Genomic DNA, 18,173 nt, shown 5'->3' on the forward strand with positions numbered 1-18,173 from the left:
CCACGGTGAGAGCCCCGACTTCCCATGTACTTGGGGAAAATAGTGACTGTTGTCCTCGTCACCCTGCCTCGGGGAATGACTCCTCCGTGGCATAACTTTGCAAAAGCCTGTCTTGTTCATAACGATATCCCTGAATTCTACCGCAACGCTTAGCCCAGAGTAGGTCTCAGGAAGTATCTGCTGAATGTACTCTACGTAACTCGGCTTTTATTCAGTTATTTGGGGCAAATATATTGAAATGGTACCCAAACACCTAGCTAAGCTGTCACGTGCCTTACCCACCAATACAGTGACACGGCAGACTAGCTCAGTTGGCTGCAGAGAATAATCCATCCGCCGCCGTGGACTTCTATCAACGTGTAGGCCAGCCTTTTTACAAAATACGCTGTTTCTCAACTGAACTTCTTCGAAGTCCACCATTTTCCGAAGTAAAGAGTCTTCAGATGGGAGGAAGAGAAAGAAGGAGATGGAAAGAGAGACAGGCTGACCCAGCTGGATAAGCCATCACGACCACCCTACGAACGATCTATATATCATTTATGAAAAGGATGCAGTTAGGCCTTGTTTTCTTTTTCACGGGTGATTTTTTTTTTCCTGTCACGTTTTAACATGCCTGTAGGAAGCCCTAGCAGGTCGGGCAGATCTAGACTCTGCAACCCGCCATTTGCCATTGGGTCCGCTAGGGCAGGTGACTCTGGGCTATGATTTCGTCATACGTAGAATGAGAATCCTCAAGTGTGCCGGGAAAGGGGCAGAGTTTCCAAGAGAAGCCCCAGCCCAGAGGACAAGTCCTCCTGAGCCCACGGTCATGGCCAGGAAGGGATGGAAGGATGCCAGTTCCCAGGCTCCAGTCACCGGATGTCAGTTCTCTGACAAACAGTTGTTAAGTGCCTCATTTAGACTCGTGTGCAATTACAAGCCAGGAAGGAAAACCAAGAACTAGCATAAGGGGCCTAAGGGGCCTTGAGCAGAAGCCCCCGTGTCGGCTTCCGTCTGCGTTGAAGTTAGACAATACAGGCAGATAGCGCCCTTGGGATAGAAGGTGGCACAGAATGGGCACGCAGAGGACGTTTGCTACTATTGTTAATATTTTTATTACCTTCTTCATAGTCTTAGAGTCACTATTCCCACAGCTTTCCAAGCAGAGCATCTGGGCCCAGATGCTTTTGGGTCACGTAAGTTAGAGAAAGTTCTGTGAGGAAGACTGGGAAGAGCGGGGAGGACGGGTCTACTGGACATACCTGTGCCATCAAGAGTAAGGCATCTACAATCAAGTGTTTGCAAAACACGGGGTGATCAATGTCAAACCGAGCCAAACCAAAACCGAAAACACGTCTGGCGGGTGGCCTGCCAGTTTCTCACGGCTTGTTCGGAAACTTCTTTGTGGTCCTCCTCCTGCACGCATGCTGGTGGCAGCGGGAAAGGACGGCGTTTGGCTGCGTGCTCGCCGAAGAGTGCTCCCTGCCAGGCTTTCCGGAAGCTAGGAGATCCTGGAGTGTGCATTACTGGGTGGTCTGTCCTCTCTCTCCACCCCAGCCGTGAACTTTGTGCCTGCGTGGGTGCTTTGGTCTGCCCTGCTTACTGTGTTCTCTGGTCTGGACCAGGGTCTACGGTGACACTCCAGAATGACAGTGGGATTTGTGTTTTGTTTACTCAAGGAGTATCTACTAAGCACTACCACGGATCCCAATGAGAAACAGACTGTGTGTGCGTGAGAGACAGAGACAGAGAGAATTTCTTTCTGATTAAGATGTGGTTCGGCAGATCCCCTCGCTTCTCTCAGAGGGAATACGACGTCAGGAAAAAAACCAAAATTGCTTATCTATCCATCCATCCTCCTCGTGGGCCAATTGACTCACCTTGTTCCTAGCACCTCTGAATACGCCCTCTGTCCTCACCATGACGCTGGCCCAGCTGGGGGTTGCGGGCAAGAGAAAAAGGGGATGATGTCCTGGGGAAAAGGCCATCAGAGCACCCCTGGGTGCCTGAGTCGGTTGAGCTTGTGACTCGCGATTCTGGCTCAGGTCACGATCTCACGGTTTGTGGGTTTGAGCCCTGCATCGAGCCCCGCATGGAGCCTGCTTGGGATTCTCTCCCTCTCTCTCTCTGTTCCTCCCCTGCTCGTGGTCACTAGCTTTCTCTCTCTCTCTCTCTCTCTCTCAAAATAAATAAATACACTTCAAAAAAGGCCATCCAAGAGCCTAGGACCAAGTATGATGAGTGTTGACTTGTAAAGATGCGGTGCTGGACGTGGAGAGAAGGCAGGTGACACAGGACGTATGACCGGGAAACCCCCTGGCTGTAGGCCGGCTCTGCTCTCCCCCAGCTTGTACATTCTATTTCCTTGACTTCTATTTCATCTTAAGACTCATTTCCTTTTCATGGTTAAAATCTAATCTGTGTTCATCACAGAAAATTTGAAAGAAAAGAGAAACAAAGAAGGCGTTAAAAACCATGCATGATCCTATTGCCCAGCTAGAGCCGCAATTAGCATTTGGCTGTTTTTTTTCTTTTTTCCCTCTAGATACACACAGTTTTTCTTTGCTGGGACACTTCCATTTCAAAACTGGCTTTTTTCCCCATTTAATACTCTATCCTTGAACTCTTGCCCACGTTATTAAGTACTCTCCTATAATACTCTTCTTTTTTTTTTTTTAATTTTTTTTTCAACGTTTTTTATTTATTTTTGGGTCAGAGAGAGACAGAGCATGAACGGGGGAGGGGCAGAGAGAGAGGGAGACAGAATCGGAAACAGGCTCCAGGCACTGAGCCATCAGCCCAGAGCCTGACGCGGGGCTCGAACTCACGGACCGCGAGATCGTGACCTGGCTGAAGTCGGACGCTTAACCGACTGCACCACCCAGGCGCCCCTCCTATAATACTCTTCTTAATGGCTGTATAATATTTTGTCACACTGAGGTATTACAATTTATTTCGGCACCCTCTCATTTCGTCCTCGAGATCGGTCTCCTTGTCTCATGTTCCAACTAAAGCCAGGCTTTGAAAGCTCCCCGAGGACCCCAGAATCTAGCTTTGCTCCACTCTTTCCCAAGACCTGCAGGAGAGAGCTACTGTCACGTTCCGTCTCCACAGCCACTAATGTGACACCTCGGCGTGAGGCTACCCCAGAGGTGGGACAGACCCAGAGGCAGGGTGGCTGGGTGGCTGGGAGGCGGGGAGGTTGGGGATGAAAGGACTCCCCGTGGCTAGGTTGGGACCAGCATGGAACCATTCTCTCACAGGCTGCTTTCAGAAAGCAAAAGCTACCAGCCCAGCGCTTGGGATTGTTTTGAAAGGCAGGGCGAACAGCACATTTGAGAACTGAATTTGGCTCCGTTTGTTCAAGGGGAAGGTGGGTGGCTTTCAGCTGCCTAGGAAACGGGCTTTGAATATGTGCTTCCTGGAATTCTTTGTGGTCCTCTTCTGAAAGGGTTCCTAGTGTTCCTGATAAAGGCGTCTTATTATTTGGCAGTTGCAGGCAGCCTCGTTTGGCCAACATTCTGTTCAGCTCTTTGCGTCGGTGAGCTCTTGTAAAGCCCCGTGTCTCCGCAGAGCAAGGCCAAAATTCTTCCTTCCTTCTCCCTGCCTCTCTCTCCTTCCCCGCTCTCTGCCTCCCTCCCACCCCCCAACCGTGTGCATACTTTTCTTTCGTTTCGATTCTGAAAGCTGAAACCCTGGCATTCGGTAGGTAAAGCCACACACCGCACCTGTTTCAGGACGTTGTGCAGGGGGGTTCATAGCACACGCGGGGCGTGGCCGCTGTATTACAAACATACGTCGCCATGATTGGATGAATGGTGGCCATGACATAGAACACATGGTCAACACCTCCAAGACCTGCCAGTAAAAGAACACAGACCCTGGCCGGCCCTTTCCCTTGGCCGGGACCCAAAGTGGAGAAGACAGAGGGCCTGGCGGAAGAAGGTCTAGAAAGAACGGCTTCCTTCTTCCTTCCCTCACTGATTTGTGCAGTCAATCCAACTTAAGCAATGGTTTCACTATTGTTCCCCTGGGAGAATCCAAGGAACCATGGGATACGCTTTGGTTCAATCAGATAACATATTGAAATGCCCAGTAAACCACCGGGGCACCTTCTAGGCGTTTCATACGTATGAATGATGGCTAACGTATTCTGAACTTTCTTTTCACCAAGCACTGTTTAAGCATTTTATACATAATTAAAACCAGCTCTGGAGTAAGTTACCCCAACTTGACGGATGAGATTAAATAACATGTCCGATATCATTTGTTTGATTTCTCTTCTTATGTGTATGGATTGAATAGCCCAGGAGTCCTGTCCTCAGCAGAGATTAGCTGAGCACTTGACCAGACTGGGGAAACAGAACTTCTGTAGAAAGGCTGGGGCTACATATCTTGGGATATGAGAAGGGGGACAGTGAGAAGGGGGACAGAGCTGTGATCCTAAGACTATTCCAGCAGGATTCTCACCATAATCCCGTTGGTTTTCAGCATGCTGATAGCGGGAGGTTAAGTCAGAATACAGAGCAAAAGGGGTCCAGCGTACAGAGACATCTTTTGGGGGGTTCTGTCACTGTTTCATCACACACATACACACACACACACACACACACACACACATTCACACAAACACATACCAAACAACCAGATTTGCCAAAATTCTGTAGGATATAAAACTAAGTGTTTCCTTCCCCAAGAATTTTGTGAGCTTGCCAGGAAGATACGACAAATATGCAAATAACTATAAATAACTCTCCGTTATAATGTGAGCTTTGTGAAAGCAGGAACTTTACTAATCTTGTTCATGGCTATATTCCTAGGTTCTCGACAACTCGGCTCAAGTTGGCATATAGGTAATAGACAGCCAGGGAATACTTGTTGAATGAGGGAAAAAGTACAGTTGGCCCTGACAACATGGATTGGAACTGTGTGAGTCCACTTATACGCAGATTTTTTTTCAACAGATACACGGTGTCCATACGTAAATACAGAATGCTACTATAAATGCACTTTCTCTTATGATTTTCTTAAAAATATGTTATTTTCTCCAGTCTGCTTTATTGCAAGAATACAGTATAGAACACGTACAGCATAGAAAATATGCGTAGACTGTTTGAGGTATCAGTAAGGCTTCAGGTCAACAGTGGGTTATTAGTAAAGCTTTTGGGGGCGTCAAAGTTTCCGTGTGAATGTTTTGGTGGGGTCAGTGCCCCGTGTTGTTTCAGGGTCAACTGTATATCTCCAGGGGCCTTGGGGAAAGATGCAGAGTATAAATAGAAGTCTAATAGTAGTTACCTATTTCTGTGAAACAACTCCCAAACTTAACAGGTTAGGAATCTGCACGTGGCTTAGCTGGGTGGTCCTCGTTCATTCGGGGTCTTTCCATGGTGACTGCAGTCAAACTGTCAGTTGGGGCTGCAGTCGTCTGAAGGCCTGACGGGAAGATTCACTCCCAAGATGGCTTCTTATACTCCTGTGGGCTGGAGAACTCTGTTCCTCACTGGCTGTTTGCTTGATGGAAATCCCCAGTTCTTCGCCACTTGGGCCTCTCTGTGGAATTGTTCAACATGGAAGCTGGTTTCTCTCAAAGCGACTGGCCCAAGAAAGAAAGATCCACGACAACGGAAGCTCCAATGAGTGTTATAACCTAGTCTCAGAAGAAACATGCTATTACTTCTGCCATACTTTATTGGTTACACAGACCAACTCTGGTGCAGTGAGGGTGGGGACCACGCAAGGGCATAAATGTCAGGAAGCAGGGGTCGTTGACAGCCATCCTGAAGCTGACTGCCACAGGCCCTAAAGTTATACCATTTGGGCTCATATCGGACAGAAGATGGGCCGATACTGAAGTCTAGTTCATTATATCATAAGCATGAGGCTTAGTAAAGCTTGAAGAACTGTGTGTGATTTGATTTCTGGCAAACTGAGGGATATTTTCAATGTATCCAAGGAGTTTACTATACATAGAAACATTATTTTGAACTATTTTTTTTTTTCCCAGAAAATGGGCGTCCCTTAAAATCGGTTATTTTGGTAATTGTTTATACATACTTCTTCCCATATAATTGTCACCATGCTCCAATTTCTTCATATGCCTGAGAGCATTCAGGAAGGGGCTAAGCTTGACACTGAGAACTGGAAATTCCCAGTAACTTCGCAATAAAGCGGAGGGACTGATGGGCTTGAGATCCATCTGTAGAAGCTAAGTGCTTTCGGGTGTTACTAACCGTCCTTCAGCTTAATGGGGGTAATGGCATTATTTACCTCACAGGATTGTTAGGAGGCTTAATGTTCAGAGTACACGTAAAGCGTTTAGCCTTTGGCCTGGCACACTGTTGAGACAGCCAAAAAAAAAAAAAAATTATCTAACTATCCCCTATCTTCATTACAAATATATTTATTAAATTATTAAATAATGAACGGAAAAGCCCGTGCTCAACCCATTGTGCCCTTTAGATCCATTAGTTATAACTCTTGTTAGGGCAGATGTATGAACGAACTGTTCTCTCACCACCCTGTACCTATGTCTTACTTACTGTAAATGTTTACTAATTAGGAACGCCGGTCATGTCCGTACCTCCCTGGTAAATTTTGGAATTCAGATCCGTTTATTTCTGCCCCCGGGAGCCAAACACTGCAGCCTCTGAATGTTCCGCTCGATTAGTTGCCAGGCAAGGCTCCGGCACAGCCATACTTGTCGCTTGATCTTGTCAAGGAAATGCAGCCAACAGTTCAATAACTCAGCCAATAGGTAACATATTGCCTTGTGATCACACGTTATAATTGATACTTTCGTCACGTCTTTTATGTTAGACTTGTTTGACTTTAAAAAAAAAATTTTTTTTTTTTACATTTATGTATTTTTGAGACACAGAGAGAGACGGAGCGCAGGTGGGGCAGGGGCAGAGAGAGAAGGAGACACAGAATTGGAAGCAGGCGCCAGGTTCCGAGCCGTCGGCACGGAGCCCGACGCAGGGCGCGAACCCACAAACCGCGAGATCACGACCTGAGCCAAAGTTGGATGCTTAACCAACTGAGCCACCCAGGTGCCCCTAGACTTGTTGGCCTTTTATCTTCACATAAGGAGTTCCTACCTGTTAGATATTGTTAGATATTGTCAGCGATTGCTGAAATTGATAAAAACAATTGAAAACCCCTGATCTAGGGTAGCGGCACCGGGAAATGTGGGAGAAGACTTGAAAGGCAGGCTGGGCTGAGAAGCTCTGAGTCTAGAACCAGATGTATGTAGGAAATAGATGCAGAAGACCATCAGACACTTAAATCCCTATACAATATATGGTCTTTCCAGAGGCAAGGAACATGCAAAAAATTCTGTGGAGTCAGGTGGCCAGTGTATTAAATGAACTAATGGAGCAGTAAATCAATCTGGGTTGGCATAGGGAATTTTCTCCCACCTTAATGAGGCAACAAAGCTAAACTACATTATTAAATAATTAAATTTGGGAAATTAGATAATTAAATTGAGAGATAATTAATTAACAATTAATTAATTAATTAATTAGTTAAATTTAGACATTTGGGAGCCTGGGTGGCTCAGCCAGGTAAGCATCCAACTTCAGTTCAGGTCATGATCTCACAGTCCGTGAGTTCGAGCCCTTCATCGGGCTCTCTGCTGTGGGCACAGAGCCCACTTCAGATCTTCTGCTTCCCTCTCTTTCTGCCCTTTCCCGCTCACCCTCCACCCTCTCTCTCCCTCTCTCTCTCAAATTAAATAAATACACATTAAAATAAAAGAAATCTGGGAGTGCAATTGTGAAAACAACCCCATTTGAGGCAAGATAATTGGATCTCCAACTGGCAGAAGCACATTATAAACAGGACTCTGCAAGGCTTTTGGAAAGTATGGCTTTGGTTATGGGCAGTTCAAGAACTCACACCCGAGCCACAATCATGGTTGATAATCAACCTCTTGAGCTGAAAATTTTCTAGAGTTTGCTTGTAAACTCTAGTTCACTTGGAGAGTATTTGTGTTTCTTTTGTGACTTGTGTTTTTTTTACCCTGCGAAAAATCCTACACTATGTTTAAATGAGATACTGTTTCCTACCCATCAAGACTGGCAAAAATTCGTAAGCTTGACATTGTATTAGTGAGGCTGGGGAAGCAGGCACTTTCAGACGCCGCTGGTGAATATGTAAAATGTTACAAACTCTGTGGGGTGACTCTGTCAATGTTAGCACTTATTTTTTGACCCAAGGGTTTACCTTGAAGGCATGTCTCTTAACAATAAAAACGGTTTACATGCAACAGATTACTTATACTGCAAAATTTTGAAACTACCTAAATGTCCAAGTATAGGAAACGGCTTGGGTAAACTACAGCACACTCCCCTTAATGGAATGGTATGCAACTGTAAGAAAAGAATGAGAAAGGTCTCTGGGAACTGATACTGAGAGATTACCAAGAGATATTTTTAAGGGGAAAGAAGCGAAGTGCCAAAGAGCATATAAATATGGCGTGCTACCCTTTGTGTAAGAGAGAAGAGGAAATAAAAAACTATATGCATATATTTTGTTATCTTTACAAAAAGAAACACAGGAAGAATCAAGCAGAAAACAATGAAGTTGGCTATCTCTAAAGGGGTGCTGGGAGGGAAATGAGGTGAAAGGGCGTGGGAAAGAGGGACACAGAATTATTCTTAGAGAATTCGTTTCTCTATGCTTTTGCCTTTTGGAAGCACGTCCATGTACCACGTATTTTTTTCAATATACAGAATATATGTAATTAAATCAACAAGGATGGGAAAGGGAAAAGAACTTAACACTAAAAGCAAACGGAAACGTACAGACCTTAAGGTGTTTCAGATAAATTGCATAACCACAGATTTAATTATTTTATGAACGTGGTATTTGATTATATAGCCTCAGCCTTGGGTGGGAGAGAAAAGCAAACAAACCTTGAGCTTTTTTGAGTAGGTTTCCTTTTATAGTTGAATGGACACGGAAATACTGAAACTGCTTCACATGTGTTATTGGATTAAGTAAATGAATAAATGGGTATATTTTGTTGGGATCCAGGTATCTCATTGTGGAGAAGGGACGTATATGAAATGAGAATAAGCAAGAAAAAAACCCCGTGGGGATAGATTGTATTTAATATTTAATGTTATCCTTATAAAATTACGACGTCTAAACTATGTATATTTAAACACACACACACATTGATGGACACGTTTGTTTATGTACATGTATAAACATTCATCATATATTTTCTAGTTTTGTCTGCAGCGACGATCTAGAAGCAACGCCACCCCAACGGCACCTATAGCAATTAGCTCAAGGTGAACTCCAAGTTTCTAATGACCATTTTCCAACAAAAGGAATCAGTGCTTCCCGAAGAAACAGCAAGTCCCAGGGCTGGGATAGAGTAGGCAGAAAATAGGCCTGGAATATTTTGTTACATCAGAGAGTAAGGAGATTAAAACACACAGAAAAAGTTACAGTATCCACATTGAAATGGCTCTCACTGACCAGATCTGGGACAACTTGAACACCAAAACAATCAAGGGCACTCATGAGCTCATATTGATAATAAATAGATAAAAAATACATGACGAGAAGGGAGCGCTCTCGCTCACAGTGATGCTGAGCGCTGACTAGAGAGACGGCTGGGGTTGGGAGCCCATCATTTTGCAGCCATCCTAGTAAGGACTAACCCCAGTGGGACATTTGGACAAGCCAGACCTAGACGTGGGGCCTGCCATTTCCACGTGCATTCCGTTGGACAAACCTCATTGACATGGCTAAACCTAATTTCCAGGAAGGCTGGAAAATGTATTTTTACTGTGTGCCCAGGGAAGGCAGGGAGAACTCAGACTTTGGTAAGCACTAACATTTCTTGTCACAAGAACCTGTATATGTGTGCTATTTATAATATTTGTAAAGTTTAGGAGATTTTGGCACATTGGAGTATTGAACTGTGATAGCTGGCATCCGAGGAGGCTCTTGTGTAGCCGCCCCCCGCCCCGCCCCAACACTGTATCTGGGCTGGCCTGGACTTGTGTTAATCAACAGATCTCTGCCCCAGTTCCAGGCCTACCCTTTAGGAAGACTGGTAGTTTCTGCTTCTTCTCTGTTGGAACCTTCACTTTTGGAAGCCATGTGCCGTGAAAGGATCCTGGCTTTCCTGCTGGAGAGCACCTGCAGAGAGGTCACATAAAGAAGAGACTTGGAGTTAAGGGAGAGGGAGAGAGACCCAGCTGTCCTAGCAATTCCACTCAAGCCTCCAGATAATACCAGCCTTGCTGCTATGATGACTGCAAATGGATGAAAATTGCCCAGTGAGCCCAGTTGGCCACGGACCCATGAGAGGAAACAAGATGGCTGCTGTCGTGAGCCACTGCATTTGGGGATGGTTTATTATGTAGCAATAGATAATCGAACCCCCGGCAGATAGAATTCATGATTCCAGTTTAAACTGTGTAATTGAGTAATTGATTTAGAGATGTGTGTGTGTGTGTGTGTGTGTGTGTGTGTGTGCATAAAAACCCACTTTCAAGGAACGCCCAAATTATTTTGACAATTATTGTGGACAGCCTCAAAGGCGGGGAACTTGAAGCTGAACTAAATTTTCAGATTCCCCAGTTTTCGTGCCCTGCCCTTATCGCGCTTTCCTTTCTCAGCAGGTACCCAACCCTTCCAGGGAAATTAAGACGGATTCTTCAGCCAGGCATGAGAAGCAGATGTACCTGGTGAAGTGTTTCCTAGCTCTGTAGCTTCCCTTTGGTCTAGTTTAAACAATAAAGAACAAATAAGCCCAAGAAAGTGACTTGGCTGGGAGGTCCATGCTAGCTGCCTTAACCCTCTATGGGAGCTTTAGGACCTACTATTCATTGGTGAGTTTCTAAATATTTCTAAAATTTCTAGAATATTCTAAAATATCTCCTGCCCCACACAGGAGGCCATTCTAGAACGCATTCATGGACTTTCCTCTCCAGTTGGTCCAGGACACTCATTATGTGGTTGGTTAACTGGCTTTTGTCCCTACTTACTCCGTGTGGGACAATTTTAAACACCCCTTTCAGGGAAGAATTATATCTGCTCCTAATAGGACATCCTTGTCCTGGAGCTGTGTCACCACCATAACTGAGACAGAGCTCGGGGCCCAGAAACATGACAACACGTTTGGCAGATTGTATTACAGAGAGAGAGAGAGAGGAATTTCAGAAACCTGACCTCAGAATTCCAAAATTCCGAGTTAGGGCTAAGATTTTCCACGACGGGTTTTGTTTTCTGGAGGGGGACAGATTAGGCCTGGACACCCTCGAAAGAAACAGTTTACAAAGGCTTATTCCGCGGCAGGTGAGGACAGATGATTCACCTCCACGAACGACATGCAGGTGTGTCCCCGGGGCAGACTCCATCTCTGATGACAGAAAGAGCCAAGCACCCTGCGTATGGATAAAGCAGGCCAGGAAGCCAGTTGCCAGCCTGACCCAGAGGCGGTACTGGAAGGGCCCCGACGCCCCCGATGACCCAATCCTCCCAGGCCACCGGGCTAATTATAAGAAAGCCTAGCAGAGAGTCCGTTGCGAAAGGTGGGTACTGCCTACATCTTTGACTTCGGCTAGATTAGGGCAGGAAGAACAAGAAACCCCTCTGGGTGAAGTTAAAAGCCATAGAAAGCCCCACTGATCGTTCAAAGGGGTGGGGGGTGGGGGTGGGAGCTGGAGAGGAGCAGAGAAAGAGAAATAAAAGAGGAAGGAGGAGAAACAGGAAAGGGAAGGAGGAGGAAGGAGGGTTTATGTGAAGCGATGTCAATAGCTATATTTGGTGTCTACTTAGACAGCCAATCATTTATTTCCAGGCGGGCAGAATCACTTATTCTGCCCTGCTGTCTATGTGAAATCTCATGCACACTGCACGGAAGTGGAATAGATTACTGCAGGGCTGGGTCGGGGAGGGGGGCGAGGGGGCGGTTAACCCACGCTCTTCGGGAATGGCAGTGCCAGTCTCTCTGTGTAGGAAGTACTCGGGATAGTAATTTAGTTGGAAAACGGTGGCAGGCCAGGAGGCTTGCATGGAAATTGCACTTGAATCTGAGAACAGTTTTTTTTTTTTTCCTGACTTCTATGGTATGCTTATTTGTGATGGGTTGGAAAGGGATCGAAAGTCTCCCCCCAAGTCTCCCCGATCTCCCCCTTTTCCCCATCTGTGGCACCTCTCAGAATGGGCCCTTGCCCTTGCCAAATGGAGAGAATGGCTCTCTGTGTCCTTGGCCGAACTGGCCGACAGGACAGAGGATAAACTGACCACGGACCAGAAGTCAGCCCCTGGCACTCCCGGGACCTTCGTGGACTTGAGCACGCCCCTCTCTACTGACACTGTTGATTACTGATTGAAATTTTCTTTTGGGATATGGGAATAAAAAAAATTAAATATCTGCAGAAGCAAGGTGATTTGAGAAACCTCACGTTGCCATGGCATTGCCTTCTGTTCTTGTCAGTTTCCGGATGGAGAATGAAGGAGTGAGACAGAGGGGCGCCTGGGTGGCTCAGTCGGATAAGCGTCTGACTTCAGCTCAGGTCATGGTCTCACTGTTCATGGGTTTGAGCCCCATGTCGGGCTCTGTGCTGACAGCTCAGAGCCTGGAGCCTGCTTGGGATTCTGTGCCTCCCTCTCTCTCTGTCCCTCCCCGGCTCACACTCGCGCTCTCTCTCTGCCTCCCAAAAATAAACATTAAAAAAAATTATAAGAAAAAAAAAGAAAGAATGAGATAGAGTCTCTGATCTGCTTTAGATATCAACACCCATAGGAAAGGGGGTTATTTAGAATTTTGCTTCAGCTGCCATAACAGGGAATTCCAAAGTAATAGTAGGCATAGATTCATCACAGTGCAAGTTCATTTCTCTCTCATGGAGAAGTCAAGGTGAGCAGCTGTACTTCCATAGCCATTTCGAATCCTGTCCTGTTGCTTTGACATCCCCAAGCCGCATCATTCATCTTGTGATTGAATGTGGCCTTTCCGGTTCCTACTATCATTCCATCCCATAGGAAGAGAGGGGAGAGGAGGGAATAACACTCAAACAGTAACTATGAAACGCTAATCAGCGCCACGGAAGAGGCAGATCCAAAGCACACTGGGTGCTGTGTTGCTCGTGGGTGTCCTTGACCTTAGATCCGTTCCTCCTCTTTTTCCTGCCCGCGTCTCTTTTGTCAAAGGGCTGACCCTTGCAGGCTGCCTCTCCCAGGTTCCTCTGCCAGCCGTCTTTCACCTCGATTCAGTCGGTGGGAAACGCTTGTGGGAGACTGGTAGGCAGGAGAAAAGGAGGTATTGCTTCCCTCCTGTTTCTGTCTCCTGCAGTGACTCCAACGATGACTGTGTCTGTCCGCGACTCCAGCCCCCACTGGCCCACGGACTCTAGTAACACTGCCTCCTTTCTTCATCTTTCCAGCCCTCGGGTGATAGTAACTTCTTGCTATTGTTAATCTCTGGGTTGCTTCACCACCCTGCTTATTTTTTCAGCTCTCTATCACCTAGAATGAATTCCTCGTATGAAAACCCCCCAGTTGTAAGTAAAGCGGTCAAACGCTGGCCAGTATAGGAGGGGGTACCACTCTGTCTAAGGGGAAGTTCATAAAGGAAGTGACATTTGTGCTGAATCTTCAGGGTTGGCTGACCAATCTCCATTAATTAACTCCAACTGGATATTTCTGGATCCTGGGTCTAGGGGAGACACAAAGGGAGAAGTGGTTTGGGGCGCAGATTTCTCGGCAGAGGATTAGTGGAACCCAAGGCTATGATTACAACTGCTTCTAATGCAGGCTTCTCCGCCTCAACACTATTGACGTTGGGCTGGATAATTCTTAACTGGGGTACTGTGTTGTGAACTGTAAAGACGTTTAGCTGCATTCTTGGCCTCTACCCACGAGCTGCCGTAGGACCCCTCCCCAGTCCTACTCAAGTGATGACAACCCCGAATGTCTCCAGACGTTGTCAGATGCCCATTGGTGGTGGGTGGGTGGGGGTTGCGGGTAAGACCACTCAAGTTTACAACCACTATTGTGTGTTGATGGCTCCAAGCCATCAATATACTGGCAATATGCTGGAGATCCAAGCAATATACTGGAGAACCTTTTAATTCTAAAGGTCACAAAGTCAGTACCTTCCAGAAAGGGCAGCTGCCACCCCACCCCTTTCTTTCATCTCTACTTCCCTCAGCCAGTGAGCGCCTTTATTTCTGATAAATACTGTCCAGAGAACAATGATCCCTTAGTCTCTAGGGGAGTGTCAGGGCCAAGCCATTGTCTTCTTGCCAAGAAGTGGTGACACAGGAAATGAGGAGTCATCAACCCTTTACAATATTATAATTCTTCTCTGATTTTTGAGATGAAAGTTGCAGAGCTCTGAAGGATGTTTAATTTTATCAGTCATGATCAACCTTTCCTTTATAAGACAATTTTCTGCTTCTCCCATCCCCAAACACACACCTATCATGGTCTACTGGACTGTAAAAGAACAAATCCTCTCTGAGAAAAAAACAACACCCCTACGACTATCAACATTCCTACCACAAGGCAGACATTCGTATGCGTGTCAACATATTCCATTAATCTTTGTAACAAACTTGTGATGGGTTTTCCTATTTCATAGCTGAAGAACCAACTTGCCTACAGAAATACACCCACTGTTAGTGAAGGCCTCCAAAGTTCTTCTACCGGTTAAAGGTAATGGCAATAACTTAGGCCTGCATTGTGTTTTCCAAGTCTTCAGCTAATATTTTTTCACATGCATCATCTAAGTTGTACTCATAGCTTAAGTACTATGGGAGGAGCTATAGAATATCATGTGCAGGGGAGGAAATTTCATGGTTAGGCAACGGGCTAGTCCCTGATGTGCCAAAGGTCTGAGAGCTGGTGGGATATTATTAGTGGAGGATTTATTTTAGGCAGAAAACATGAGCAAAGACCCAGAGTCAAGAATAAGTGTGGGGGGGGGGGATAGGGGAAACAAGGGGCTACGCTAATCCAACAGGAGCAGGTGATTCATGATGGTAGGAAGGGAGATGGGATGTGTCTGTCCAGGGGGATCAGATTAGGGAGGGCCTAGAAATCCAGGCAGGAGAGTTGGGAGATTATGAAACAGCCACCGAGACATGTTGGAAGTTTGTAAGCAAAGATGAACATTTTGCATCCTACTCAGGAGTCACTTCTTCAGAAAAGCCTTACCTAAGCCCCCTCTTAGCACATCCTGGAGCTTCCCGTGCACAGTCAAGGCCCTACGAGACTGTAAGCTTTTTGAAGACAGAGCTCTGACTTACCCAACCTTGCGTCCATAGGAGGTTCTCTATGAACGGCCTGAGTAATGGGTAAATGGAGCCTGATAGAGAAACGTGTGCTCTTCTGACTCCTCAGTACCATTTGAAGATGAACTCCAAGGTCGGGAAGGCCACTGGACCTATGAGATCACAGACTTTGAACGCAGAAAGGTGCACACATGGAATCTCAGAGCAGCCTCCAAGATGCTCACTGAAGGAGAGCCGAGTTGGAGGAGAGATGAACTGAGGAACCATCGGGAAACAGAGAAAGGTGGCTGAGAATCCCCAGGGCCATGAAAATGTGTTTGAGAAGCCCGACCATCATCTCCATCCTAAATCACGGTACATTTCAGACATCAGGAGACATTTAGGCCTCACTACTGTTACAACTGACATTCACTTCCCTTCTGTAGGAAGTGAAATAGTCATACCCTTAGTCTAAAAAACCCCAAAAAATATCCTTCCAAATGCTTCCCTCTTCCTGCAGCCCCCACCCATTCACGTTGGCATGTGGACATGTTCCTGCCAAATGAGTCAGTCAGATAGGAACATTAGTCTATTTGAACAGATGTCACTTTAAAAAGACAACATTGCGCCAGTACACAAAGCTTCCCAATAATGCCTGTCGCGTAGCCATGGTGCTGATAGAAAGAAAAGGGGTAATTTTGGTGAATTCAAAGGAGCTAAGATTGCTGTAATTATGGGGCACTGCTTCTAAACCATCTTCAGGAGAAAGGAAGGCTGTTTTGTGTCGTGCTGAGATACGGGAAGGAGGAGAGAGGGGCCTGGCAAGGAGGTTGGCTGTCGGAGGGGAGGAGGTGGGAGACGGCAGTGTTTGCGGGTGGTGTGCTTGTGTCCCATTGCCGTGTCTTGAGCTGTGAGAAAATAAGATCTTCGAAGGTCACTGGGGGCACGCTCCAAAGGGTTTCCCCAGAACAAACGCCCCGTCCTCACAGTCTGCCCAAATCTAGCCCTTCTTTTTCCAAGCCCTGCTCACAATCCTTTCCCTTAACCCTCTATGGCAGAACCAGTCCCAGTGGGTTTTAGGACTTCCGTGTTAATGACCAACGGTCTTCTATTACTGTGTAACCTTTCATGTGCTCACACACAGACTTGCTTCTTCTCCTTGAAGAAGGCGTGGGGCTGATTTCCACCCGAGGGTCCCTGTAGTGCTGTGAAGGCATGTTGGGTGGCTGGTTGAGTAGGTATTAATGAAAGTGGCTGTCAACTAAGGTGGTCTACGACCTAAGGGATGTGGGGTCTAGTGATTTAGAGAGAGGAAACATCCCTCAGGCCCCTATAAGCCCAGCCCTTTTTTTCTCAGATTAGATGATCTCAATACAGCCATGTGAAAACACTGCCACCGATAGTCTCAAATTAAGAATGAAGACATTAAGGTGGGCTTCCCAAGGCTACAAAGCTCGTAAGTCGCAGAATCTGGGATTTCCTCTTCGACCTGTCTGACCCCAAAACTTTATGTCCCTTTCGGATGAAGCTTTAATGCCCCCAACATCTTCCCTTTGCCTTTGGCCAAGACCAGAAATTGGGGGAATTTTGTCCTGGTACCTTGAAACTTTGGTACCTGTTATACTGAAAACGCTCCTAGGGTGAGGGGTGATGGGCAGAATAATGCCCTCACCCCGCAAATGCTCATATCTTAATCCCAGAACCTGTGAATATATTAGGTTACATGGCTTCGGGTAGTTGAGGGTACAGATAGAATGAAAGCTGCCAAATCGCTCACCTTAAAAAAGAGATTATCCTGGATTATCTGGGTATGCTCAATATAATCACTGGGACCATTAAATGGAGGAAGAGGGGGGCGCCTGGGTGGCTCGGTCGGTTAAGCGTCCGACTTCGGCTCAGGTCATGATCTCACGGTCCGTGAGTTCGAGCCCCGTGTCGGGCTCTGTGCTGACAGCTCAGAGCCTGGAGCCTGTTTCAGATTCTGTGTCTCCCTCTCTCTCTGCCCCTCCCCTGTTCATGCTCTGTCTCTCTCTGTCTCAAAAATAAATAAACGTTAAAAAAAATTAAAAAAAAATAAATGGAGGAAGAGGAGGACAGAAGGGTCAGAGGAGCGATCTTATGTGAGGAGTAGATGCGCCATTGTTGGCTTTCAATACGAAGGAAAGGGTCGTGCGATGAGGGAGGTGAGAAGCCTCTAGAAGCTGGACAAGGAAAGGACGTGGATTCTCCCCTAGAGCGAATCCCTAAAGGAAATCCCTTCTGATACCTTGATTTTAGGCCAGTGAGACATAAATCAAACTTCCAAAATGCACAACTGTGAGATAATACATTTGTATTGTTTTAAGCCATTAAGTTTGTGGTAATTTGTTCCAGTGGCAACAGGAAACTGATACCTGTGGCAAAACGTTGGTACCCGTTTCTGTTACACACTTTTACGGGTCATTTGAGAACCAGTTTGAAGGGTTTGAAGGCGAGAACAGGAGTCCACTGAATTTATTTATTTTGTATTTTTTTTAATATGAAATTTATTGTCCAATTGGTTTCCAGACAACACCCAGTGCTCATCCCAACAGGTGCCCTCCTCAATGCCCATCACCCACTTTCTCCTCCCTCTCACCCCCATCAACCCTCAGTTTATTCTCAGTCTCTAAGAGTCTCTTATATTTGGCTCCCTCCCTCCCCCATGGTCTTCTGTTAAGTTTCTCAGCATCCACATAAGAGTGAAAACATATGGTTATCTGTCTTTCCCTGCCTGACTTATTTCACTTAGCATAACACTCTCCAGTTCCATCCACGTTGCTACCAAAGGCCATATTTCATTCTTTCTCATTGCCAAGTAGTTTTCCATTGCATACGTAAACCACATCTTCTTTATCCATTTATCAGTTAAGGGACATTTAGGCTCTTTCCATAATTTGGCTATTGTTGAAAGTGCTGCTATAAACACTG

The 18,173-nt window shown here is 46.1% G+C and overlaps 1 long non-coding RNA gene across 11 annotated transcripts in view; it reads left to right on the plus strand.

Moving 5' to 3' along the window:
- The window catches only part of LOC147572713 (uncharacterized), a 111,384-nt gene extending 94,309 nt beyond the window's left edge, over window positions 1-17,075 (plus strand). For 7 of the 11 annotated variants that reach the window (XR_015246315.1, XR_015246310.1, XR_015246313.1 and 4 more), the window contains 4 exons: window positions 10,623-10,835; window positions 11,302-11,537; window positions 14,594-14,667; window positions 15,143-17,075. This is a non-coding gene — a long non-coding RNA (uncharacterized LOC147572713). Of the gene's footprint in view, window positions 1-10,622; window positions 10,836-11,301; window positions 11,538-12,167; window positions 12,390-14,593; window positions 14,668-15,142 lie in introns of those variants that run through there. The other 4 variants (XR_015246320.1, XR_015246319.1, XR_015246318.1 and 1 more) reach the window with 2 other exon arrangements.
- The last annotated feature ends 1,098 nt before the right edge of the window (window positions 17,076-18,173 follow it).

Source organism: Puma concolor, chromosome E4 (assembly GCF_028749965.1).
Source record: "Puma concolor isolate L17-30 chromosome E4, mPumCon1.1.hap2, whole genome shotgun sequence".
Classification (NCBI taxonomy): Eukaryota; Metazoa; Chordata; class Mammalia; order Carnivora; family Felidae; genus Puma; species Puma concolor.